Source organism: Cetorhinus maximus, chromosome 14 (assembly GCF_964194155.1).
Source record: "Cetorhinus maximus chromosome 14, sCetMax3.hap1.1, whole genome shotgun sequence".
In the NCBI taxonomy this organism is placed as follows: domain Eukaryota; kingdom Metazoa; phylum Chordata; class Chondrichthyes; order Lamniformes; family Cetorhinidae; genus Cetorhinus; species Cetorhinus maximus.
The window spans coordinates 72,066,831-72,094,464 of record NC_135892.1 but is presented as its reverse complement, the minus strand read 5'-3'; the positions used below and the strand labels follow the sequence as shown (position 1 = coordinate 72,094,464).

Genomic DNA, 27,634 nt, shown 5'->3' with positions numbered 1-27,634 from the left:
CTAAGGCTTCAGCCATTTTTACGTATTTAGCATTTCAAACCTAGCCTCTTTTGATGAATCAAAACCTCCAGACCAGCTGGCTCCAATTCAATTAGATCTCACAAACACAAACACACGCACGCACACTATCCAAACCCCCACCAATTAACTTACTTTTACAATAAAGCACAATAATATTATGAGAATTATTATACTTTCATGACACTCCCCGATGGTTCAAGCTAACAGTGCTGTCTTGCAGCGCAGGTTAGGAGAATGCCTGAGCTGAGAGCACAACATGCATTTCAATGGGCATAGGGTGGAGTGGGGCAGAGGTGGGTGGGGTCTCATGCAGCCATGCAGCGCACTAATCTCTGGCCATCCAAGTGGTCGCCAGCACTCTTTGGGGAGTGTTAAGGAGCCTTCAGACTTGTCTAGGACAGGTTCTTAGTACACCCATGCTAACCAACATGTCTCTGTCTTTCATCCTTGTTATGAAAATATAATAATTTTCATAATATTTTTCTGGTTTATTGTGAAGTATGTTTATGGGTGTAAGTATAGGTGGTTTTCTCTACATGATTTAATTACATTTGAAGTCAAGTAGACTGCAAGCTTGAAATCATCAAAAGAAGTTAGAAATGTGCTTGACATGCTAATGAGCAAACATGGATGCTGGCTTTGCCTGTAAGGCGTGAAGCGAATTTGCATTTTTATATAAATGTAGGGATTGTTTGGATGTCAAAGGGATCTTAGTCTGTTTACAACTAGCCAGATAAGCAAGGCTGAGAAGTGTGTTTTTTTTTCCCAAAGGTTACTGACAATATTGGCAACATGAAAATTTGTGAATGAAAGAAAGGAGGGTGAAGGGATAATGGAATAAGGTGTGTGGATGTGATTAAGAATACTTGCTTGCACAGAGAGTAAACACCAGCATTAACTGTGTGAGCCGGATGGTGTGTTACTGTGTTGTAATTTATAGGTATTTCTTAAATTTTTACACATCAGGCTCATTCTAGTCTACCCAGTTTGCTGTGGGATTCTCTATTGGGCATCTTGCTGATGGCCCCTTTGCCAATTTGCAATTTGTCAGGATTCATGGAATAGATCGTACTATGGTTAGATATAAGGGACAAGGACCTAAGATGAAAGATTTCAATGTGCTTGCATGTCTTACTGGATGTGGGACAATTGGCATAAATGCTGCCAAGCGACTTTGTTTCTGGCACAAGGATGCCATGTGACATCCCAAGGGTTTTGTTTTACCATTGTGCTAAAGAATATCCATTTGCTTCTCTACGATTCAGTTAGCGTCCCTATCACACACTTCACTCCTTCTTATGCAGCACTCTAAATGAAGAGAGTATGCACTTAATCTGACTGTTTCTCCAATTTTCTGTGCCCCAGTGTGTTTGACCTCTTGCTCATGAGATTCATGCCTATTTCCTACCAGCATTATTGAAGTTAGCTGTTCAGGTTCTGACCGGGTCTACGGCCTCAGAGTTTGGCATCAATAAATGCTACCCTGCCACACTTACGCTAGCACATCAGGGATTTTGGAATTTCTAAATCACAGAGATTAACAGAAACCATGGAAGTTTCAGACCAGATTTTCCTCTCAGTGGCAAATCATCAGTGTATGCTGTTGACTGCACGAAGGAATCCGCATTTGCCTTGTCCGTAGGCTGCAGTGAAAGCTACTTCTTCTTCCTGCAGCAGGGCCTAGTGTCAGGACAGGCAGCGAGGGGCCATGCCCCCTTTGAACAACACAAGCTGAAAACACGCCCCTTGAGGTCAGTCTTCAGCTCAGTGACAGGTACGTTTTTTATTTCGATTTTAAATATTTTGAAACAGCTATGACACGTTTTAAAACTGTTATTAACTTTTAAATACTTTGAAAACTTTTATACCAGTTGTTAAAAGTTTGCTGAGGTATGTCCTTTGGACATTAATGCCACTTGGTTCCCCTCCACCTCCCCAACACTGGCACCACTGGCTTCTCTACCCACCACTCCCCCAAGCCAACCCGGTACCCTTGCTTTCTCTACCCTCCCCCATCCCCCCCACCCCGGTCCCGCCTCCCCACCCCAGGACTCTCCTCAGCACCACCAGCTCCTCCCCCTCCTGTGCCCTAGATCCTCTCTCCCACCAATACCCCACCCCTCACCAGCACCTAAGGCAAACGCCATGCATTGCTCAGGCATCACACTCCCCCAACCCTATCTCTCTTGCTCCTTCATCTCTGACCCCACCCCAGCACTCCAGCCTGCTCCATCTCCCCAACCCCTGGTTCCACAGCCTTGCTGATGTCAGGAGCACCATTTGATGGTGGGAAAAATGGTATATTCCCCTACATATACAGTTGTTTCCGACATTGGCAGAACCGGGGCGGGGGGAAAAGGTAGTGAGGGGAAGCCAGAGTGGGGTTGTCATGGGATGTTGGCAGAGCCAAGTTGGGTATGTAAGGTGCTGCAGGAGCAGCAGAGAACTGCTGTTGCTATGATGGGGGGTGAATGGGGAAGAGGTGCTGGGGGTGGGGTGGACCTAGGGTGCCCGTCACGTCATCAGTTTGGTACATTCATCAATACAATTTAATATTTTAGTCCCATATCATTTTGTTTACACAACTGCTGCTTCCAGTTCTGTAGCCACATTCTCTGTGGCTGATGCAGTCACGGTAATCTCCAGTGACACTGATCTTTTATGCCCATAACTACTGCTGTAACCTTCCCCCACCTCATCACCTCCTCCCAAATGCTTGACTACCTATGCACCCCTGTGCCATTTCCTCCTATCAGATGCTTATCGTCATCCAAATTATTCCTGAAAATACTCAGTGCTTCCCATATTTGGAACCCCCTAAGAACTATCTGAATGCTCATTTTCCTATCACTTCCCATCAAATGATTATCACCATTATTATTGTGCTCAGTACCCCGATCCCTTTATTGCCTACAGCTACACTGGATGCCATGGACGAACAGAGACCATCCATTCACCATTGCCGTTAATAAAACCAACATAAAATGTGATAATTTATTCTAACATAATTAGGAAAATATATCACACATTATATTTTCCTCATTTGCATCTTTAGCAATGCTGGACATCAGGAAAGACTATAATTTCCTAACCAAAAAAAATCAACAGTAATACAAAAGCAAAATAATGCAGATATTGGAAACCTGAAATATAAGTGGAAAATACTGGGAATACCAGCAGGCCTGGCAGTAACTGTCGAGAGAGAGAAATAGTTTTAACTTGTTAGGTTGATGACCTTTCATCAGAACTAGAAGAAGATAGAGATTTGAAAGGCTTAAAGCAAGAATAGAGGCAGGGAAAGGGAGGAGGAGAGGAGATAGTACAAAAGGGAAGTTCAGTGATAGTTGAAAGACAGAGGAGACCAAAGGGATGATGGTGCAAGGCAAAATGGGGTGATAATGGGGCAAGTAAAGAAATAAAAGATGTGCCTAGTGGAGGCATAAATGGGAAAGCAGAATCATTACCAACAGCTGCCGTCCAAAAAACAAAACAAAAACATAAAGGGGCAAGGGGTTATGTTCTGAAATTGTTGAACTCATTGTTGAATCATGCTTTAAAGTGCCTAATCAAAAGATGAAGTGCTATTCCTCAAACTTATATTGAGCTTCATTGGAACTGTATAGGAGGCTGAGGGCAGGGTGGGAGAATCGAATCATCAGCAAACATCCCCATTTCTGGCTAATGATGGAGGGAAGGTCCTTGATGAAGCAGGTGAAGATAGTCAGATGTACAACAATGCCCTGAGGAACCCCCTGCAGTAATTTTATAGGGCTAATTTGATTGTCCCCAACAACTAAAACCATCTTCCCTGTGCTAGGTATGACCTTAGCCAGTGGAGAGTTTTCCCCCTGATTCCAATGCCTTCAATTTTACTATGGCTCCTTGATGTCACATTCAGTCCAGTGCTATTTTGGTGTCATTTGGTCCTAACTCACCTCTGTGACTCATCTCAGAGGTTAGGTAAGGGCCAGTCATAATGCTGTGGGTCAGCATTCACATGTGGACCATATCAGACTTCCTTCCAAAGGCCATTAGTGAACCAGATGGGATTTTACAACAATCTGGCAGCTCCATGGTCACCATTACTGAAACTAGCTTTTTAATCTAAATCTATTTAATTGAATTTAAACTTCTCCAGCAGCCATGTTGGGATTTAAACTCATGTTTCTGAAGCATTAACCAAGACCTCTGGATCACTAGTCTAGCAGTATTACCACTATGCTTTCATTCCCTCTACTTTAATAGTTTTAACATAGAGCTTAGGTTAGTTGATTAAAACAGACAATGCAGCATTAATGTAGACAGGTTTTCTTCAGCTGTATATGGCACAATCCTCAAGATTACTTGTGCCAAAATCATTCTCAAATAGCTAACACCTATAAAATGTTAGTTTTCATCTTGTAGTGTTTATGAATATTTGAAGATTCAACCTCAGGATAATTGCTTAATCCCCTCTAGGCACACTGCAGGAATGTCAGTTGAATGTTGGTGAATGAAGTACAGTAGAAAAAGGATGAGTCATAGGCTGTTGATAGAAAGACATGTGCTTATGCATTACAAACACCCTGCCACAGAGGCAAGCTGTCTGAACGTTTGGCATTACAGACAGCTTGTTTCACTGTTAGCTAAATGTCCACAGTTGGCCGCTGGGGACTCGGAAAAGTATGTTCCTTTCAGGAAGCCCAGCTTATTGTCAAAATATTGCATTCATGTTAGTCTCTTTTAGTAGTGCCTTTAGAACCAGCAGTTTGTCAAGTGTTGAGTTAAATCTGCCACATGAATTGAATGTATACTATGTTTTGGAACACTGGAAACATGACCAGAACCAGTTTGTCCTGAACATTTATTTCTAATTAAAGCACGTATGTGAAAGCTTACAGAATACGTAGAGCTATTATTTTAGTTGATACTGTAGAAGTATAAAGTGATTAAAATTGTACAGTTCAGGTATGAAAACAGTTTTTTTTTATTACTTGTCGCAGACTTTATTTGTTCTGTTGTTTATATACATAAGGGTTTTAATTAAGATGAAGAACATTCTGTCTGTCACTCAGCAAGTGACCTTCACAGTCTATCACATGCACAAGGCTCACAGTGTCCATGTTTCTTCAGTGCATCATATCCCAAGTAAGTGTTTATAGGTCATTTCAATTTTTGGTGTGAAAAGTGTTTCACAGTTTGTTGTTTCGAGTCTCAGCCTCAGTGTACATTTTTTTGCATTCGGTAGGGTTTGCATTTTTCTTTCTATGTCCATAAAAACACTTTGCTACAGAAAAATCCTTTAATATTTTAGATTTGTACTTTCTACTCAATATAATATTGTTCCCATTTAAAAATTAAGTAACTAAAATGCTTGTGGAAAAAAATCAATATTCAAGAGGTGTCATTTATTTATACTAATGTTGAACAAGTACAGACAATTGCATTGGATGTTTTGATGTTTTCTCTGTGTACGTATATTATAGATTCACAAAAAAGTAAGGAAATTTTGTCTGTCACTGGTTGTTTAGCTCAGTACAATAAGTAGGGCCCCAGATGTTCCAGTGAAGCTATTAGATTTTCCATAAAGATTAAGTGGTGTTGAAATCTCAGGTGAAGTGCAACTCACCTCCATTCAAGGAGAGTTAGGCAAAATAAGGTCTTGACTAGGCTTGACACAATTATTGCATTGCCTTCCCTTCCTTCCAAGTGGTGTTCAGGATATGAAAGAGATACAAGATCTAAATCTAGGCATGTCTTTGATACAAAATGGTATTATCATTTGTCACCAGGGAAAAGTATTATGTTTTGATCTCAAATAGCTCATCTGTAAGCCAATAGGAGCAAACAAATAACTTCTACACTACCCAGCCACTTTTCTTCCATTCATTCAGTTATGCCAGACCTCTCCTATTGCCTAGGTCCATCTCCATCTTCCACCGCCCTTTGCTATCCATTAATCTATATTGTGCCAGATATAATTATAAAAACAGTCAGAAGCAGTTTTTCTCAATTTCACATAGAACAAACCAGACTTACTTTAAAGCTGTAGTGCTAGAGGCTATCTCAAAAAGATATTCATTCCATTTCCAAGATTGCATTTACTTTTTTAAGGGTATAATTCAGTCAGAAGCTAGTTAAGGTATGCTACAAAATGTTATCATGTTCAATAAGTTCCATTGAAGACCCGGGATGGCAAATAGATGCTTTCCTTTTACAACAGCAGCAGATGGATCCTCAGCATTATTGTGAAACATTTATTAAAACCTGTATAAGTCCATTGAAAAATATTATCATTAGTTCATTAATCTGATTTATGTTTGAACTCTGTAGGAAGCAGAAACAGTTTAAAATCTAAATTCCAAACAAGAATTACATGAGAAGTTCTCATTCTTCCAAATAGCAATGTTATGTCTGGCTATCCAATGTTTCCTCTTGAAGCATATTGGACCAGATTTTGCTGTAGTAATAACTGTGAGGCTATTGGCACTTGCTGTTATTACAGGGTAAGTGTGACAACAACTTCCGGCATCTACTGCCAGTGATACCTTGCTCCTCCACAGGTCGTGTTACACCAGGCCTTGTCGATAGACTGGGTATACTATATGCAGCTGAAAAAGTTAGAGTTGTTGTATTCAGGAGGAATTGAGTTTTGAATGCTGTAATAAGTGGTAATTACTTCTAAACAACCTCAATAGCCCTGAAAAAATAATTTTATAAGTGTAGCATCTCATTCTCTTGGAAGAAAATTAATGTAGGTAATATTTTTTAGTTATGACTCTTTTGCCTCTCTCCCTTCATCCCTTTTGTATCCCCCAATCTTTTATTTAACTTTATGTAAATCAGTTAAATCTAATTTCTATTTTCTGCTTTGTACTTCCTAGTTTTGACTCTCCGGCCTGGATTTTCACCAAACCGAGATGACATGGGAGTCCTTTAAAAATGGCAGGCAGGTCCCAATTCCAGGATTCCCAACCCTGTTCCCGGGCTGGCTGATTATCGGGAATGCTTTTAAAGGGTGCGGGCTGATTCCTGTCAAAGGTCCGAATCAGGCACACCCAACCTGGCCAACTCCATTGCAGAGATAAACATGTCCCACTCTTCCGTGGATCCAAAGTATGGAGTCGGGCCAGGTTTTTAAAGAGCCATGGTTCATGACTCCTCAGAGGAGTCTTGAACCTCAGCCTGCAGGAGGAGGACCTTTTGAAGGGCAAGCTGAAAAGGTCCTCCTCATGCCCCCCATGCCAAACCATGCCTCCAACCACACCCCATGGCTCTTCATTCCCCCTATGCCAAGCTCTGCCCTTCCACCCACTCCTCACAGCCTCTCAACCTTCAATGCCAAGCTATGCCTTTCCACCCATCCCCTATGCCCCCTCATACATCCAATTATTAATACTGATACTTTAAAGGTTCTAGATGATTGACAGTTATGAAAGAATTACATTTTTTGAAATCTTTTTTATAGATGCTACTGTCACTATAGCATTCATTGGTTCTATACAGCGTATAGTTGTGTGTCACTGGCATGGAAATGTCACAGCTTGGCATTAGGGATATGAGGGTGTTAGAGGGTGGAGCTTGGCACAGGCAGCATGAGGGGCCATGGGGGTGGGCGAGGGGCATGAGGTGGCATGGATAGGGCATGAGGAATGTGTGAAGGGTGAGCGGGTGTGAGGGGTGAGGGTTTGAAGGGTTTTGTGTTTTTACATTAACTGGGATGGAAGTCCCACTGCCCCGAGGCGGGCCTTTAAAACGGCCCGCTTTGGCACCCAGCAGCCCCTTTGGCTGCCTACAAACCTTTTCCTGGATCAATTGGCCTGACTCCGGCCTGCACATGCCACCCCCGGCAATGAAGATCCCACCTTTGCAGGCATTTTCTCACGAGGCAGGTAGGCCGAGCCAGGAAGTTTCCCAACTCTCGCTACCCACCTGGTGGATGAAAATCCAGGCTTCCACCTCACAGTGACAATTCTCAAATCTGATTGACTGGAGAGCTTCACTGCCTCTTGGTCTGGTCATAGATATCACAGATCATCAGGTGATGCGCACTGAAACAAGCATCAGATTGGTCGAAATTTCCGCTGATAAGCCTGCATAAACTCTTTGGGCAGCTGTCAGCAAGGTGAACGGCAAGCAGTATTCCTCAGCTGCTAGAGGAAAATCTGGGCCATTATTTTCCAGGCTAACGAATGAAGAGCTATGCTGTATCATTTTATTATGAAGACCCTGAGTTAATTGGAAACTGCAATCAAGAAAAACGGGAGCGTAATTAATCCAAATTTCAGCAACTATCATATGAAACCTATTGGCTAAAGATATCTTCTTGGTCATTGTAGAATTCTGGAATGCAATTCACATTGGGTTGCAGGTTGGAGACATCTTTAACACTGTGCATGTATTCCTCCAAAATATGATGGGCTAAAATTTGCTGCCAAACTAATGTGAGGCCAATGGCACTCACTTTTATTCATTGGTAAGTGATATAATAACTTCAGGCACGGAGGAGATGTGTAGTTAAAGGCGAATATCCAAATATTGCGCCATTCTACTGTCAGCTTCACAAAATCGGATTCCCACCTTAAGCCTCTGCCTTTTTTTTAGGAACTTGCTGTATTTGTCTATTAATTGCCCATTAAACTTACCACAGAAAGTTGACTTGTCATTAGTAGTGTAACTGCCTTTTTAATTATATGACAAGTGTCCATGGCTGCCAAACAACCTATCTGGTACCAAAAATTAATTATTACAAGTGTGGAACTTCATTCATTAAGATTTTGAATATCTTGGGGAGGATTTTGAACTGTTGCATTTTAAATGTTATATTGTTTCTTACTTTACCATTCCTTTTTAATCTCTCTCTTATTTCTATTTCTGTACTTGATTTGGCATGAATTCAGCACCTTTAATCCCCCCTCCTTGTCTGTCCTTCCTGTAGTTATTTTCCAAACTTTAAAACTTATTGGTTAAGGAAATACCTGTTGGTTCATTCCGATTCCAGATGCCTTATTTCCCTTGCTGTGCCATTGTCAGCTTACACTTTCAGGGACTTTGTGGGCAAAGATTTTTTTGACTGAGAGAGTGCAAGGCATGTCTAACTGATGGCAGATGTAATTAGATTCCTTGCTAAAGCAAATTCTGGCCCAATATGTCAAAACTACACACAAAAGCAAATTACTGTGGATGCTGAAAATGCTGGACATACTTAGCAGATCAGGTAGTAATTGTGGAAGCAAAATAAAATTGACATTTCAGGCTGATCATCAGCACTGTTCAGATGCTACCTGACCTGCGGCATTTTCTGCTTTCATTGTTAAGACTACTTTTCTGCTTGCACTACAAGCTTGCACAGAATACATAAGGAAGATATATATATTTGGACTGAGCATCTGGACAAATTAGAACAGATGAGGGAGAGAGTGGCATGGATTTGTGAAAGATAATTCACATCTAATAAGTCCAGAATTTTTTGAGAAGATAACTAATATCATAGATATATGATTATATGAACTTCCAGAAGGCATAAGGATAAGGTTCCACAGAAGAGACTGTTAACAAAAGTGAGAATGCATAAAATATTGGAGACAGCCTATTGGTTTAAATAGGGAATTGGTTAGGAGGTAGGAGATGGAGAGACGGGATAAAGGGTGTATACTCAAGTTGGCAGGGTGTGATGAATGTTGTTCCCAAGGGATCTGTATTGGTACCTTAGCTTTTCAGTATATTTATAAATGACTTGGATGAAAGAATAGGCTTTCTGAGGACACTAAGTGGCATAGTAAATAGTGTATATGGGAGCAGAAAGTTGCAAAGGAACATTGATAGATTAAGTGAGCAGACAAAACTGTGGCAGATGGGGTTGAATGTGGGGAAGTGTGAGATCATCCACTTTAGAAAGATATATCAGAGTATTATCTAAATGGCAAGAAGCTGAGTAGTGCGGATAAGCAGAGAGATTTAGGGGTCCAAATACAGAAATCACTAAAAGCCAGCGGAGAGTACAAAATAAATGTTAAAAATGCTCATGAAGTGTGACCTTTATCTCAAAGTGGCTGGAATACAAAGAGGTGGAAGTCGTGTTACAATTGAACAGTGCTCTGATTAGAATTTACCTGGAATAATGCAGTCATTTCTAAGCACTGCACCTTGGGCTGGATTTTACCGTCGGCGAGTGGGGGAGGGGCCCGTTCGCCAGCGTGTAAAATGACGCACAGTGATGTCGGGCAGAACTCCTGACGTCACCGCGCCCCATTTAAATTTTCAGGAAGGTGGGGCCGCAGCAAAATCAGCTGCGCACCTGCCGACCTGTCAATGGCCAATTGAGACCATCGACAGAGCAATTAAAGTAATTAGTGGACCTGCCAGGGGCAGGATGAGGTTTCATGTAGGGTTTTAAAAATTTTAATAAAGTTTTTTTGGAAATGATGAACATGTCCCAACTCATGTGACATTGTCACATGAGGGGACATGTTAGGGAAATTTTATTTTTCTATTTTGAGCTTTTTCACATTTAGAGCCGATCTCCCTGAGGCAGCACTTAGCCTCAGGGAGATGAGTGTGCTCTTTCATGCGCATGCGCGAAAGAGCGCACTCTCGATTTTAGGAATCCCTCCTGCCCGCACAAGGAGTGCATAGCACTTCCGCGCGGACATCACACTGGGCGGGCCTTAATTGGCAGGGGGAGGACTTGCGAAGCCTGTCAATCAAGCTAAAAGACAGCATTACACATGATTCAGTAAAAGTGAATATATTTTTGGATTTTACAGTGACAAAATGTGTTGACCCATGCAACCACTTGTGATCAGAATTTCTTAACTTTTCTAGGCTTACCACTTCTTCTAGGTGCTACCCTGACATCTGCAGCAGCAGTGGAGACAGCCTGTTCAATGGTTGGCCCTGTTGCCTCTAATGACTTTGGCATGTGTCCTCTGGAGAGCCAAGCTCGCTGGCTTGCCTTGGCTGTCATCCTGTGGGCCAGCTGCTCCCTCTGGGGTGACAGAGGATAAGGTTGAGTGGGTCACAGGCAAAGGGGACTCAGAGGGAGGGCACAGCCTCTGACCTTTCTGAGTGGATGACCCAGGGTGTCCAGCTGCTGCCCCTCCTCTCTTCGAGTGCCTGAAGGCCCCGGCCTGACTCCTTGAGGGAAAGGAGCACCTGGAGGGACATCGAGATGCCCTTTTTCACCCTCGCATTTCCACTGCAGGAACTCACCCATAGCTACCGCGATAGGGTGCAGGTCTGCACACATCTCCATGTTCTGCTGGACCAGGATCTCCATGGCATCTCCATGGCCATCCTCCCCATGGAGACCTCCATACGCGCACATGTGAGCTCAACTTCATCAGACAGCAGGCGGACACACTCCTCCAACTCGTGTACCACTCTGTTGAGGGCTACCAACAGCTCTGCGTAATGTTCCCCTGCCTTCTGCTGACTCTCCACGATAAGTTGGAAGGCCGAATCCAGAGGCTCATCATCTGACTCAGTCCTCACAGATGCCTCTTCTCCAGCAGTCCTCCACGTGTCAGGGAGCTCGGCTGAAGCTGCCACTTCCTGCCATGGACACGTGTCCATGTGGTGATCACCAGATTGTGAACCTGAACCTGCTCTAGATCAAGGTCCACTGAGGCGTGTGTCTCTGCGCCGGTAGAGGGTGTGGGTAAGTGCTATGATGGGTCTTCCAGGCTGCTTATTTCCAGCTATTCAATGGAGGAAGTGTCTTCTTGGCTGGAGGTGAGGACCTGGATGAAGCTGAGGTCCTCTTGGCTATAGGTGAGGACATGGATGGAGCTGAGGGACTGGTTGGCTGAGGGTGTCAGATACTTGGCAGAGCTCCCCATGAACTAAAGTAGAGATAATTACTCCATGGCAGCAGAGTCAAAAGCAGGAGAGAGAGCACTCATATTTGCATTGAGAGGGATGATGTCGTGCAGGATCCTCATGTGGGTGTTTGCTGCCAACCTCACCATCGCTGTAGGCACACTCCACATCCTCACCAGTAAGCACGATGACATGCTCCTCAAAGTGAGTGAGGGGCCTAATGTGGGCCACTCCACCCCCAGGTCTGGGACCTCTCCCTGCTGTTGTTAGCCAGCTTCTCCTGCATGAGAACTGATGGATAAGGTGTGAGCAGGAAGCACAGCACTGCGTGGAATGTTTGTGTGCTGAGCTGAGCCATGGACGGGATGAGGATGCAAACTCCAGAGTTTGAGTCTGATTGAGATGTGAGGATATGTGTGAGAGTTAGTGATGTTGTCTCTTGAAGTGTGAGATCCCTGTGGATGTGTGATGGTTTGGGAGTGCGTGAGTTGAGAGTGATGAGGTGATAGCTTTAGCCTGGGGGAACGGATGAGAATGTTCATCCTCTTCCTGCACTGGATGGCTGACCTCCTCTGTGTTCCGGTGGTGCTGACTGCTGCTGCCACCCGCCAGGCTGGATTGGTGGCTCTGGTGGACCTCCTGCAGCCATAGCCGGGGTATTGTGTCCAGTAGGCACCCCAGAGAGGCATCACTAAATTTGGGACCTGCTGTCTTCTTTGCTTTTGTGTCCATCTGTCGCCTGGAGCAGTTCTGGCCTGAAGACAATTTTTAAAAATTCATTCACGGGATGTGGGCATTGCTGGCTAGTCCAGCATTTATTGCCCATCCCTAATTGCTCTTGAGAAGGTGGTGGTGAGCTGCTTTCTTGAACCGCTGCACTCCATATGGTGTAGGTACACCCACGGTGCTCTTAGGGAGTTCCAGGATTTTGATCCAGCGACAGTGAAGGAACAGCAATATATTTCTAAATGAGGTAAGTGAGTGGCTTGGAGGGGAAGTTCCAGGTGGTGGTGTTCCCATGTGTCTGCTGTCCTTATCCACCTAGATGGTAGTGGTTGTGGGTTTGGAAGGTGCTGTCTAAGAAGCTTTGGTGAGTTTCTGGAGTGCATCTTGTAGATGGTACACACTGCTGCTACTGTGCGTTAGTGGTAGAGAGGGTGAAGTGATGAAGTAGGCTGCGCTCTGGTGCGCTTTAAATATGGCACCCGGAGTGAGGAAGTGCTGAGGTCACTGCGTGTTGGGCAAATCTGAGCCTGGCTGAAAGCAATCTGGAGTGTTTCCCGTGAATTCATTATTAATGAGGTGGAACGCACTGGGAAGGGGATGAAACAGCACGAAAATCCACCATTGCAGCTGGCAGGTAAAACGTTGTTTTTCAAGCCCACTACCGCACTTTGTGAAAATCTGGAATGATTCCACCCTTTATCTTTTTGGGTCTGTTGGCTTCATCTGAATGTAATACTGATGCAACAGCCCAGTACAACAAGTCACATGCATAAAGAACATACATACAGAAGGTTGTTTCATTTGGTTTTTAAAACTTAATATGCAGTAAAAAAAAAGTCAATTTTATTTAAGAACCTGCCATCTGTTCTTTAAAGACTAGTTTTACTTTTTAGCCATAAAGGTTTTAAAAGAAGATCTATATTAACTGCCACTGTATAAAAATGACTTCCCTTGATTTTAATTCAGTTATAATTTAAAAGACATCAACCTTCTTTAAACAAATTAATTTTTTTGTACATTCAAATGGATCCAAATCCTACAGCATAGATTTTCCACAAAGCACTTTTAGTCACACTCGATGCTCAAACTAGAAGTTATACTTTGTTGCATTTATGGCCAGAATATATTAATTAGGGTGGATCAACAACTGTTCTCAACTTTGCCCAAAAATAAAAACAGCTCTTCTGAAAATAAGAACACAAGTTCACATCAGGATCATTTGTTTCTTGCTCCTCTCCCTGCCTCAGCGCAGATACACAAGTTTCCATTCTTGTCCTCCTCATTTACATGCTGCCAATTTTCCTGCCCCAGTGAGCTCAGAGACAGCCAATTATGGGCCCCCCACCCCCAGAGGAATGGGTCCATCAGTCTCACTACCAGCAAGTGTGGACTCGGGACCTCCATTTGGCCCTGACACTAGGGTCCCAAAGCCTGCAGGGAAATCTTGCATTAACTCTGCTTTTCTCTCTCTCTAGATGCTATCAGACCTGCTCAATATTTCCAGAATTTTCTGTTTTTATTTCAGCTTTCTAGTTTCTGCAGTACTTTGTTTTTGTGTTTGTGTGGGAGTATATTTACCTTGGCAACCTCCCTAAGACCAGTACATTTCTTCCTCACCTGCTCAAGGGATTTGGTGCACTGATAAGCAGCATAAACACTTTCATCATCCAAGCTCTCTGCCACTAGTCTTGACTACAGGATGACCCGCAAATCCAAAAAAAGACCCCAAGGATCTGCCACAGTAGCACCATTAGAGCAATTCAAGTCCTGTAATTCACTATAGCTAGTTCTCCTTCAGGATAGCTTTGAGAGTTTTGAGAGCGCGCAACTGTTCATGTAAAGTAACAGCAACATACGTCACACCCTTTGATCCTTGCACAGCATATCATGCAGTATCTGAAGAATTTAGTGCAAGATCAGTCCACTGCAACATGGGAACATACAAAACCCAAAAACAACAGTTTCCCAAACCACATTATTGGCTTCCAGATAGAAAGAGCCTCAGGGTTGTAGCTTGACTTAAGTTTTACCAAATTGTCTCCGTAATATATTGAGGTATGCTTTCACTGTTGAATGAACATAAAAAACAGAAAAAAAAATAATATTATCAATAACACTCAATGCAGTATTAACCTTGCAATGAATGGAGTTGATTCCTGCTCCTGGGTGGGAACCCAGCTGCACTAGCGGCCAGTGTGTCCAGGTCCAGCAGCAGCAAGGCTTGGGCTATTTTAACATCAAAGCTTCATCAGCCTGCTGCTGGCAAACATATTAACCAAAAGGCCCAATAAATGGGCTATTAAAATGGAAGGGCCCAGAGGTGTGACTGGGCACTGGCAAAAATAAAACCCCCAACACTAGGTAAGTTGCTGTAAGGACACAAGAAGGTGAATCACAATCAAGGGAGTGGGGAAACCTAGGGAAGGAGTGGCCCATGGTTTACAGAAAATCCCACAAACTTCAGGTGGTGTTCTTGTTGCCTCCAATTTAAAACTGCTGTGAGCCAGATTGTGATGGGTATAGAGTGGATATGTCCTGTGCTCTATTTCAACTGCCTCACCACTTAGTTTCTGCCTGGCATAGCAAAACGGTGGTTAAGTTCAACACTATTTTATCACTTCCTGCTAGACTCCATATTTGCTATTTTATAGCACTTTGTCTGTTAGTAACATGATTATAATATTTAATTCAGTGTATGATGTAGCTTCTGGTACATCTCTTGCACTGTTTTTATTAAATCCAATTTGTATTTATGGGATTATCTTAATAAAAACAGAAAAAAAAACTTTGTCTCTGTAATTAATGATGTGGTAGCAAAATCATATTCTCAAGGATCACACATTTCAAAGCCACACATTTCTGCAATTTTGATAGAGCAATAATACTTAATGAAGAAGAGGTGCTTTTTGTAAAAGGAGAAATTTTGGATCTTTAAAAATGTAATGGGATGTTATATCATTCCCATTCTGAAGATAACCTAAACATATTTGTTTGTGAAATTGAACTATATTAAAATTAAAGTACACTTGCTAGGAGATTTGCGAAGGATTGATAATAAGTATAAAGGAGTCGTAGGGCACTGGAGAGGTACTAGTAATTGGGAAGTAGGGTTAAGGTGAGCAACAAAACAGACAGAGGCAACAAGACCATTGTACTTACTTCAGTTCCATGTAAAATAACGGATTTATTTATTAAGAATATTATTTATTAAGACAATTATTATAATAACCTAATAAACAGCATTCAACATGGATTCAGAAAGAAAGAACCTACCAGAACAATCTCTTTGCCTTGAGGAAGTAACAACCCAATGAACTACGTGGACAGCTATGAGTTAACCTCAAAGCTGTGGAGAATTATGATAAACTTTGGGAATGGATAAAAATTGGCAGAAGGACCCAAAATGATGCATATTTGTTAGAAGGGTTATATCATAATGGAGAGAAGTACTGAGCTTAGTGGCCCAGGAATCAGTGTTGGGACAACTATAGTTTCTAATTTGTATCAATAACTTGGATTCAGAAATTCAATGCAAATTGATTAGATTTGTAGACGATGCCAAACCAGGAGAAGCAATGTAATTAGTGGAGATGACCTAGAAATTGCAGAATGAGTTGAACAAAATGTTTTCCTCTTCAAAAATGCTGAATGACCTGCTGATTGTTTCCAACCTTTTTTGTTTTCATTATGGATTTAATCGGTAGTAGGGAAAATAGTGGCCGATGAAATTTAATGTAAACAAGCGTAAATTATTGCACATAGAAAGAAAAGCTGGGTGACACACCCATGAATGGTGGTAGAATATTGAACTACATTGTCGAAGCCTTGGTGTAGAACTCTATAATAAGGCAGGAAGGGGCCATTAAACTGCTTAAGGTCATGGAGAGAACAGCCACAAAGCTAAGCCCTAGTATCAAAGGCCTCAGTTATGTGGAAGGACTGGAAAAACGTGTGCTTCTTAGCTTTGAAAGGAACCACTTGGAAGTTAATCTAAAGATAAATAAGATAATCAACAATATGAAATTGTTGAATTTGGAGTATTATTTTAATTGGCAAGCATACAAGGAATACAGCTCCAAACTAGGAACAGTCAAATCTAAAACTAATATCAGGGTGTGAAGTCTTGTGGAAGCAATGAGGGCCTTGACTGTCAGCTTGAGAGCTGCTGATGCCCCCATGTCGCCTCTTTTCGAGAAAACCCGCCGCATCTTGTGCCACTCAGGCACTTAATAGGCCAGCGACGGGCCTTCCCTCTGGCATCAAGGGGTGTAAGTTCCGCCTGCCAAGAGCTGCCAGCCAGTCAGAGGCTGGCAGCTCTTCTGTTCTCAGGAGTGCCACTGAGTAGGCGGTGGATGTTGCTGGTACTACACCCACCCTGGGCCTTGGATCGAGGAGGAACCCAGTCAGAGGCAAGCGATGGTGGGAGGGAGGTCGAGGGCTGGGGGTTGCGGGGAGGGAGGGTGACAGTGGTCGGCACCAAGTGGCTTTCAGTGCCCACACCCTCTTTCTGATGCTAGATCCCTCGAGCAGGCACAGAGTGCTATTGAATGAGGGATCCCCCCTGGGATCCTTCAAGCAAACGCTCCGGGAATTATTTGTTGTGCTCCCTGCATGGCGAGCCTGCCACATGTCACTGAGTTAATATGAGTGGCAGCAGGATAATGCCCTTAAGTGGGCATTTAAAGGCCTTTCCACCCTGGACATAATCTGAATAAAAGCGGGAGGATAATGCAAACCCCACCTTCCCCTTGCCACCAAACATGCCACAGGGGAGGTTATAAGATTCTACCTAGAAAGTTTTTCTTCATAAATAGCGTGATCAACATGTGGAATAGGCTCTTAGATTGAGCAGTGCAAGTTAAAACTCTGCAATTACTGAAAAAACAATTAGATGGATGGAATTACTGGAAAAACAATTAGATGGGCAGAATGATCTTCCCAACCTCTAATTTTGTTGCAATGGAACTAAAAACAGTTACACTTACTCGTTATTGTATGTACAACACGTAGGCTGTAGCTGTCAGTTTTATAGACATTGTATGTACCTTTGTAATGGGAAAGTAGTTCATGTTTTTATATTTTATTTGGATCACATAGAATCTTCTGCTAATTTGCTTTGCAGCATACATAAGAGTGCTTGTAGACTTGCATTTGTACGACTAGCAGGGTTGACGTATTTCAAATAGAATGAATAAAATTTAGCAGTGCCAGCGATACATGTTAATAATTGATTCTTTGCGATATAATCATTTTTGTTGCATAAATAATTTGATTTTGTACATTAGGTCCTTCTAATGAATTTATGAAATATGCCATATGAAACTCATTTGTGGCTTATATATTTAAAGAGACTGTAATTCTTATTCTAAGTTTTTATGGTTATTACTTCAATTTGAGGTCAATTGATTTTGCTTATGGATGAGATTAACCATTTAAAATTTAGTTCAGGTAAAATAAATAGTGATTGATGATTATGCTGATCTTCCAATACACTAATCAAAATCACTGATACTTATTGACGAGATACTTATTGGCGAGATTTTCTTTTCAGTCTGCACACTGCTGGCATACATGCCTGGCATCTTTCCGATAAATGTTTAAATTACAGTGGTGAATTTAATGCTAAATTCACACCAGAGCCTTACCATTTATCTGTGGTTCAAAAAATTTAAGGAACTGTTTGATCATATTGCAATGCTAGGGAAAAACTGCAGCACTGTATGTAATGAATCAGTAATAGTGTATCATCATTCACGTGGGGAATCTTTAAATATTAGAATGTTTGGAAAAGATGCCATTAACCCCTAAGATGACAGTGTAGGTATGGATCCTGAACATTTAATTTACTGTTTGTGTATTGGTTTCGTAAAGCGACAGATCATTTTTTGTTGATTGATTGCTTTAGCATATTTTCAGAAACACACAGTTTGATCATAACAAGTATTTTTTTTTATTTTGTACTCCTGGTGAGAGAGGCCTTACTTACTGGCAGTGCTTATCAGAAATGTGCACACATGCTCTGCACCATTTTCTAACCATTGATTTAAGTGGTTGGAAAAAAAAAGCATGCAGAGCGGGTCCAATTTTCTAATATGTGGTGCTGGTGGTCAAGATTCTTCAGTGGGAATATGAAGTCAAAAAATTCCCCCTATCGTGCATTCTTAAAGTCTAGATGAATTAGAATGTGTCACAAATATGACAAAACTGAGTAGCCTGTCAGTGGAAAACCTTCAATAATGGTGCTGAATCACCCATTAACTTCCATCATAGGCATATACGTGCTATAAATAACACTCAGTGCATCAGTACAGCTGTCATTTGCACAAATTGAAGTGATAATGGAAAGAGTAAGACATAGAAAGGCCTGCTTTACAGATGAGGCCCTTCAAATATTGTGAATAGCATAAAGGAACAGGGGAATGCCCTCTATAGTCCAGAAGGACGACCTACTGGTAAACTAAGGGTCCAGCAGGAGCAGAGTCAATCGTGCAATAGATGAATGTGGTTTCCACAAAATGCTTTGTATGGACAAATGTACATAATAAGTCCTTTAGTGTGAAGGAAAGTTCTATGGTAAGCAATGAATATCACTATCAATTATGACATAGCAAATATATAGGCATGACTATCAATTATTTTATACTGCGATATTTGGGTATGAGTGCCAATTTTGCTACATTGTTAGAAAAGCCTTGCCAAAGAGATTGCAGATGCCAGGCAAATTTTTCTGAATACTTGCACACAAGATTATTGTTGAGCTGAATTTCATCAGTATTTTGCTATAAGTGAAGCACAGCGAGATAATAAGGATATATCTGTACTATTACCACAGGCTAGAGGAGGCAGACCTCCAGCTGAGCAAGATTGTTCACAAACTACCCTTAAACATAGCTCCAATTGACAACTCCACTTTCTCATCTTTAGCTAGAAAAAGTATTTTAAATTTTATATTACTAGAGTGGAGTTCCTGATCTGAGCTTTCACCCACACCAATTTTCATTCATAAACACAGATTGTGGGCTTGGATATATTGGATGCCTGTAAAATGCAGGCAGTGGGAGATTATTGCTTTGGATAAAGTGAATCCTTTCAGTTACCTTTTATTTCTTTGAACCTACTTGGCTTTCAACTCCTGCTGTTGCTTCTCCTCCTTCAAACTGTGTAGTAACATCAGCAGATTTAATGAAACACCCATGCTGCAGGTTTCTTTGCAGGACTCCTCCTTTAGACACTTGGGCCAATTTCTACTGCAGACACAGTGTCTCAGTTAACAAGAGCCTGGATTAGAAAATTGAATGCAGAGGTTAGAAAACTCAATTTCCATCACTCCTGAATTTTATGTGCATATCAAATGTGAGCCCTGAAGATATGTGGGGCAGTGCATCTCTGAGTAAGTGCAGAAGTGCACCTACCCCAAATTTCCTTCACTGACCTCGACAAATTCAGTGGGGTACATGTATTATTTGGGGTGCTTTTGGGCCTCAGATTTTTGCAGCAAGGTCGGATAGTACAGCATAGGTATATGACCGCATGAGCCATTGACTGCACGCATGTGCCCATAAAGGAGCCAACGGTGTAGGCGAGTGCCTTTATCAATAGAAAGGGCTTCCACTCTCTAAACTTCCAGATTGCGTGTGACCACAAGAGTCAGATGCTGTAGGCCTATGCCAGGTGTCTAGGAAGCTGCTATGATTCCTGCACCCTGCATCACTCCCAGGTTCCAAGGCTGTTCATTGCTCCAGCACGCTTGGATGGCTGGCTGGCTATTGGGGAACAAAGGCTTTCCAATGAAAAGGTGGCTCATGATGCTGCTGAGACACCCAAGGACTACAGCCAAGGAGAGCCATAACTGCAGTCATGCCTCCACAAGGACAATAATTGAGAGGACCATAGGCCTACTCAAGATGAGGTTTCACTGCCTGGATCGCTCAGGGGGATCATTGAAATATCCTCCTGAATGTGTCTCCCTTATTGTTGTTGTCTGCTGTGCACTGTACTATCTGGCTCTCTCAAGGAGGGACCCATTGGAGGATGAAGGCAGTGGTGCTGTTCCAGAGGCCGCAGAGGACTATTCAGGTGCTAAGTCTGAGGAGAACCCTGAGGAGCCCCATGGTGAGGAGCTAGATCCTGATGTGAGGATGCTTATGGGACGCAGGGAGACCAGGACAGCCTTGATTCAGGGGACTTTCAGTTAGGAATCCAAAGCAAGGAGTCAAGGTGATGGCAAAGGAGATGCCACCTAATTTATCGTTCTGGTGAGGCACTCCTGTCGCCCTTCACTCAAGTCCCAACCTTTGAAATAAACTTTTCAGTCCTTCATATGTGCAACACATGACTCCGAGGCCTCTTCCCTAACAATTGCATGAAGGACACTAAGGTGTTTGTACGTTATTTAACATTTTAATATCAAAGGCAAAGATATATATGCACCAGTACACATATGCCAAGGAGAAATTAACCTGTGAAACCTCTTATGTGATCATTGTGACTTCAATTTCTGCTTACCAGTGCTGCATCTTGGCCCTTCCCCTCGCTGGCAGCTGGATTGGAGGCAGGCTGCTAACTCTGATGTCCTTTTGGCCATGATCACCTTGGTGACTGTCCTCTGGTCCCTGGGGCTTGTGTGGGCCCTGTCTGGGCAGGAGCATCCAGAGCCATGGCTGGGCACTCCTCAGTTGTCACGATCTCCTCAGATGTGATGGTTACTGGCAGAGGGGCAGAGGAGCTGCTGCCATCAGCAAGACCGCCTTGAGAGGAGCCCCCAGATGTGAGCTGCAGGTCGTCTGCCAATATGAGGTTGGTTTGAACCTCTCTGCTCACCATAGATGGATGAGCAGCTAGCAGACTCACTAGGTGCTTCATCCATCTCTCACATTGGCAGTGGCCTGCTGAGGTCACTACTAGTGTGTTGGCTTGTAGGTCTGAACCAACCCGAGAAACCGCTGATTGAGTTCCTGGAGCTGCCTCAGAATCGCCACTCACTCTATGGAGGAAGCTGTGCATTCTGAGCTCTGGGCCAACGCAGTGTTCATGCTCCACATGCAGTCCTCCAACACGGAGACCATGGCACGCAGGCCCTCAGGATCTCTGCCAGATCTTCCCGCACATCCCGCTGGACATCCAGCATCTGCTGCCTGATGGATGACCTGAGAGGTTCATAATCTGCCACGGACTCAGCATTGTTCTGGTCTCCAGCAATCTGCTGGCACCCTGGGGACTCCCTGCCTCTGCCAGCTCCTCAGGCAAGTGTGACGTGCCTTCACCAGCGTATACTACCATCTGCTCCGATATGCATATGCCCACTGATGTGCCTGTATCTGTGGTGGTGCATGATGCAGAGGGAGGATGTGACGCGGGTGCATCTGACAGCTGGTCATCCTCTGAGGTCAAGGGAGGTTCCTTGAGGTCCTTCTGGGGACAAGATGCTCCATCTGAGGGAGGAAGAAAAATATCAATATCGAACAGCATTACAAAGTCAGAGTGCTTGCGGTCTGGTTGCTTCTCAGAATGGACATCTGGCTGAGCAAAGACTTCTGAATGGATGAGCAACAGAGATTAGTTGATTTCACATGTCAGTCTAACAACCACTACCCTACATCTCTCAACCCTCTCTCAATCTCTTCCCTGCCCACTGGACTCTTACCCTCACCCAACACCCTTGCCTCTCCATGGCCAGTGGACCTGGCTCCATGTTCGCAGGCCATCACCAGTGCATGCTCCTTCCCCTGACTTAAAAGAAGAAGGTATGGGATCCCACCATCCATCTGTCCTCACTCTTGAGCATTGTGATACCTCTTCTCCTGTAAGAACAGAAGTTCTTTACTTGACCCCCTCAACATGCCAAAAAATCCAGCCTGCCACCAAAGACACTGGTTCAGGTGCCCTTCACATTGTTGCACCTCACCCTGACATACATGCCAGCATAGTCTATGAAGGCGCAAGCTTATGTGCCACTTTATGCTCTGCATTTCATACCCGTGAGCACCAACAGGTGCTGTGACCCACAAAGACATCTATCCAAGGTTCCAACTGGATTCAGTACTCACCCTGGCAGAGCACAGAAGGTCACTGAATCTTTTCCTGCACTGGATCCAGGTCCTACAGATGACATCATGTCCGCTGACCAGACCTGCCGTCCAGGCCTTCTTTGTCATGTGAGGTGGCCTCCTTTTATTGTCTCACAGGAGCAAGATGTTGCGTCGGGCACTGACTGTCTCCAGCAAAATCCGCAAGCTGTAGTAATTATGGTTTTATTTAGTGTGTACTGTGCCTTTAAGAATAATACTTGTTAGGCAAGATCACATGATCTGTAGTAACCAATAGGAGAGTAGCATGGGCTACCTCAGCAGTCAGTCTAGAGATAGAGTTGAAAGCACACGTGTAGTTGCTGCTGAGTATATTGTAAATAAACTTAATGTTTCCACCCAAGAAGTGCCTGCAGATCAACTCTATCATTAATAGCACGACTCACCAACCCGACAATACAAGCACTCATTGGAAAAGCAGGGACAGACTGGCTGTGGGCATTTCCATCCTGCCTGGCATAGGCTGCGGGTGCGGATGACATACTGCAGACAGTAACAGCACAAAAACTGAAGTGATGAGTCAATCAAAGCTGCTCCTTGAGGCTCTTGAACATAGACTTCCAGCCTTCAGGGAGCTCCATTTAAACCTCCCACCCACAATATTACTGGGCCCAGCTCTCGCCCTTTTTGCGCCCCACCGCCGGTGCTGAGCCAGCAGTTAATTGGCCAGCCAGCGTGAAATTGATGTCGGGAGCTGATCGCAGGAAGGAGTGGATTTCACATTTGCTTCCAGTCCCGCTGATCGCACTTACCCAAAATGCTAAAAATTCAGGCCAGTGTGTTCTTTTAGTATCTCCTCTTCTGTTTGCCACAGAGAAGACCCTTCAGTTCCATTGGCTGTATGTTCTCCAATTCTTTCTGGAAACCCTTTACAAATCTATCTTTTCTCCACCTTTAAGCTATCATTTAGATCAAGGTTTGGATCATGACTCTTAATTGTTTCACTATGACTTGACATGCTTTTTGCAATTTCTCTTAAATCTATTTTCTCCCCTCACATAGCACTCCCCACACCCCCACCCCAGCCCCGCACCACCCATCCATAAAGTACCTTGGAATATTTCCTGTGTTATTGCTATTCATTGTTTTATTGTTTTCTGTTATTTCAGCCTATATTAACTGTCCAATCTCTGTCCTGACTGTATCTCATCCTGTCCCAGCTGTCTGATCTCTTTCTTTCAGCTATTTCAAATCTCTGACATTTTTTTCCCCTCTCACTCTTTGATTTCTATCTTAGTTCTCTCACAGCTGTCTGATCTTTCTTCTGACTACATCCTGCTCTGGTCCAGCATACTGATCTTTGCCCTGACATCAGTCCATCAATCAGTGGTATCAGGGATTGTAAGACATCACAGGGATAGGACTGTGTATTGATTTGGATGATAACTTTTCTCCAAATATTTTGTATTTACTTTAAAAAGATCTCCTAGTGATGTATCAAGGATTTGAACATCCATTTCCTGTACATAATTTATCCATATTTATTGCTTTAAAAAAAGTCACTGGGTACTTTAACCTACGGAAGAGATCTGTCTCTCTCTCACTCAGAGTGACAATCAAACCGATACACCACAGAATGCAACATTAGGAGGAGAGCATACAATGGATTTGGAGGAGGAGAGGAGGTGCATTACAGAGTCAGGGAGAAGTTAGCATCACATCTGAAGCACAGGGAAACTACAGGTCACTTGGGACTTGGAGGTATCTCAGGAGAATACAACAATAAATTATGCCTCAGGAAGGATCAGCAATGTATCAGGGAAGATTTAGCAGTAGATTGGCAACTCATAGGATGAGAGAAATTGAGGCATAATTTTGTGTCCTTTCAGAATCAGGAATCTCCAAAACTTTGTTTCTTTCATAGCAAATTTAAATTTTCTGTATAAAAATAGGCCACCCAATCTTTCCATTGGCAGGAAGAGGTCCAGCCAGAGTCACGTCATGATCCCACACGTGTGTCCTCTGGCATTGGGATTGCCATTGACAGCCCTTGGGGAACTTTATATTTCTTGGCTCCGTTATTTTCATCAGGTCAGGTGGGTTTTGGAAAGCTTCTGAAAACCCACCTTGTTTGAGAGCTCAAGAACCATGAGGGTAGCCTACTGAAGAGTTGGAAACTTTCTGCCAGTTAAATATTGAATGTCATTATTAGATGCTGAACTGTAAGTTAGATGTGTTTTTACTGCAGTGGATTATCATAGGCCTCTGTCTGCAAAGGTAACTTGACTGTACATTGATCAGCATTGTGTAAGTGTTGAGATGCATTAGAGTACTTCTCCCATTGGAAAAAGTATTATTATGCATTCAAAATTGAAGAAAACTATGCTTCGGAACTCAAGTGTCATGATGTGAAGTGAATTAAATGTCCACAGTGACTTACGTTTGAAAACAAATTGGCTGTAGCTTTTACTTAGAGAAAAAAAAACAACCTGCTCCTGGGCTGTTTGATTAACTGGCCATCTGATGTAGCTTGGAAAAAAACCTAGCCATTGTTTTTATAGTTTCAATAGGCTCCACTGTCTGCAGTCAAAAATGTTTATTTTGATGGCTGAGCCCATTAGGAATGCTAGGTTTCAAAAGCTGCAGAACCACTTATCTCAGTAGGGGTTGTGCACACAGTTGGATTTAGTTTTAAAAGATTATTAAAGGATTATCCATCTTTGATGTGGTTACTGAATAGATTCTTGTTTTTACAACTTAAGGAGGTTAGGGGATTTAACTTTTTTCATTGGGTCTTTTTTTTCAGTATGAAGTGTGTTGTGTTTTGAATGACAGATGAAATCTCTGAATTCACTCAAAGCCACTCACACTCAGACTGCCTCAACAACTACTCCCCATCCCAGCGTTTCAATCTAATCTCCCGAGACTACATTTCCCTGGATTCCTGAGTTTACACTCCAGCATCAACTCACAGGCACCACTTCAACTCTTTAGCCATGCCGAGCAGAATAGCACTGCTCCAAAGGGTTATGTTTTCCCCAACAGCCTGCAGCACATAGTCACTAACCTTCTGCAGCCTTCTCAGATCTCCAGGACTTCTCCAAAGGCCTCACTACTTGAAATCTGTCAACTGAGCACTTTTACTGCTTGGAGCCACTTTCTTTGCTCTTCTCCCCAATGGGTTCTCTTCCCAGTGGTTCCTATCGATCGTCTCCTCTTCCCAGTGGTCTCTCCCTGGTGGCTCCATCTCTGGTCTCTCTCTCTCTCTCTCTCTGGCCCGGGACTCCTCTGTGTTATGGCGCCCCACTGCTGGTCCTGTGATCGGGTATTTGCAACTTCTTTCCCCCATGCAGTTAGCCTTGGCATTTTTCCCCAACCCAAAGATCTCACAAAGCTGAACTGTGCATGTGCAGCCCGATCCTGATTCACACATGTGAAGAAACTCCTGGGGAATGTCAGGACTTGTAGTTCCTATTTTTAAAAATTCATTCACACGTTGTGGGCTTCACTGGCTGGGCCAGCATTTATTGCCCATCCCTAGTTGCCCTTGAGAAGGTGCTGATGAGCTGCCTTCTTGAACCGCTGCAATCCATGTGGTGTAGGTACACCCACAATGCTGTTAGGAAGGAAGTTCCAGGATTTGACACAGCGACAGTGAAGGAATGGCGATATATTTCCAAGTCAGGATGGTGAGTGACTTGGAGGGGAACTTCCGGGTGGTGGCATTCCCATCTGTCTGCTGCCCTTGTCCTTCTAGCTGGTAGGGGTTGTGGGTTTGGAAGGTGCTATCTAAGGAGCCTTGTTGAATTTCTGCAGCACATCTTGTAGATGATACACACTGCTGCCACTATGCGTCGGTGATGGAGGGAGCAAATGTTTGTGGATGTGGTGCCAATCAAGCAGGCTGCTTTGTCCTGAATGGTGTCAAGCCTCTTGAGTGTTGTTGGAGCTGCACTCACCCAGGCAAGTGGAGAGTATCCCATCACACTCCTGACTTGTGCTTTTTAGATGGTGGACAGGCTTTGGGGAGTCAGGGGGTGAGTTACCCGTCACAGGATTCCTAGCCTCCGACCTGCTCTTGCAGCCACAGTATTTATATGGTTAGTCCAGTTCAGTTTCTGGTCAATGGTAACCCCTAGGATGTTGATAGTGGGGGATTCAGTGATGGTAATGACATGAAGATAGGTAGGAAAGTAAGTTGTGAAGATGACATAAGGAGGCTACAAAAAGATATAGATGGGCTAAATGAGTGGGCAAAGATCTGGTAAATTAAGTATAATGTGGGAAAATGTGAAATTGTACATTCTGGCAGGAAGAACAAAAGAGAAGCATATTATCCAAATGGTGAGAGATTGCAGAGCTCTGAGATGCAGAGTGACCTGGGCGTCTTAGTGCATGAATTGCAAATGATTAGTATGCAGGTACAGCAAGTAATTAGGAAAGCTCATAGAAGGTTATCATTTATTTCAAGGGGAACTCAATACAAAAGTAGGGAGGTTATTCTTCTGTTATACAGAGCACTAGTGAGACCACATTTGGAGTACTGTGTACAGTATTGGTCACCTTATTTAAGGAAGGATGTAAATGTGCTGGAAGCAGTTCAGAGAAGGTTTACCAAACTAATACCTGGAATGGGCGGGTTGTTTATGAGGAAAGGTTGGACAGGCTAGGCTTGTACCTGTTGGAATTTAGAAGAGTAAGAGGTGATGTGATTGAAATTTTTAAGTTTTTGAGGGGTCTTGACAAGGTGGATGTGGAACGTGGAGAGGATTTTTCCTCTTGTGGGAGAATCAAGAACTAGGGTGTCACTGTTTAAAAATAAGGGGTCACCCATTTAAAACGGAGATAAAGCAAAACATTTTCTCTGAGGATCGTAAGACTTTGAAACTCTCTTCCTGAAAAGACGGTGGAAGCAGAGTCTTTGAGTATTTTTAGGGCAGAGGTGGATAGTCTTGGTAAGCAAGGGGGTGGTAGGTTAGTTGGGGTAGGCGGGATGCAGATTTGAGGTTGCTATCAGATCAGCCATGATCTTATTAAATGGCGGAGCAGGCTCAAGGGGCCAA

At 43.2% G+C, this 27,634-nt stretch overlaps 1 protein-coding gene across 1 annotated transcript in view; it reads left to right on the top strand.

Annotated features, from left to right (window-relative positions):
• Nucleotides 1-27,634, top strand: part of ush2a (Usher syndrome 2A (autosomal recessive, mild)) — a 1,183,552-nt gene that overhangs the window by 704,997 nt on the left and 450,921 nt on the right. The window lies entirely within an intron of this gene.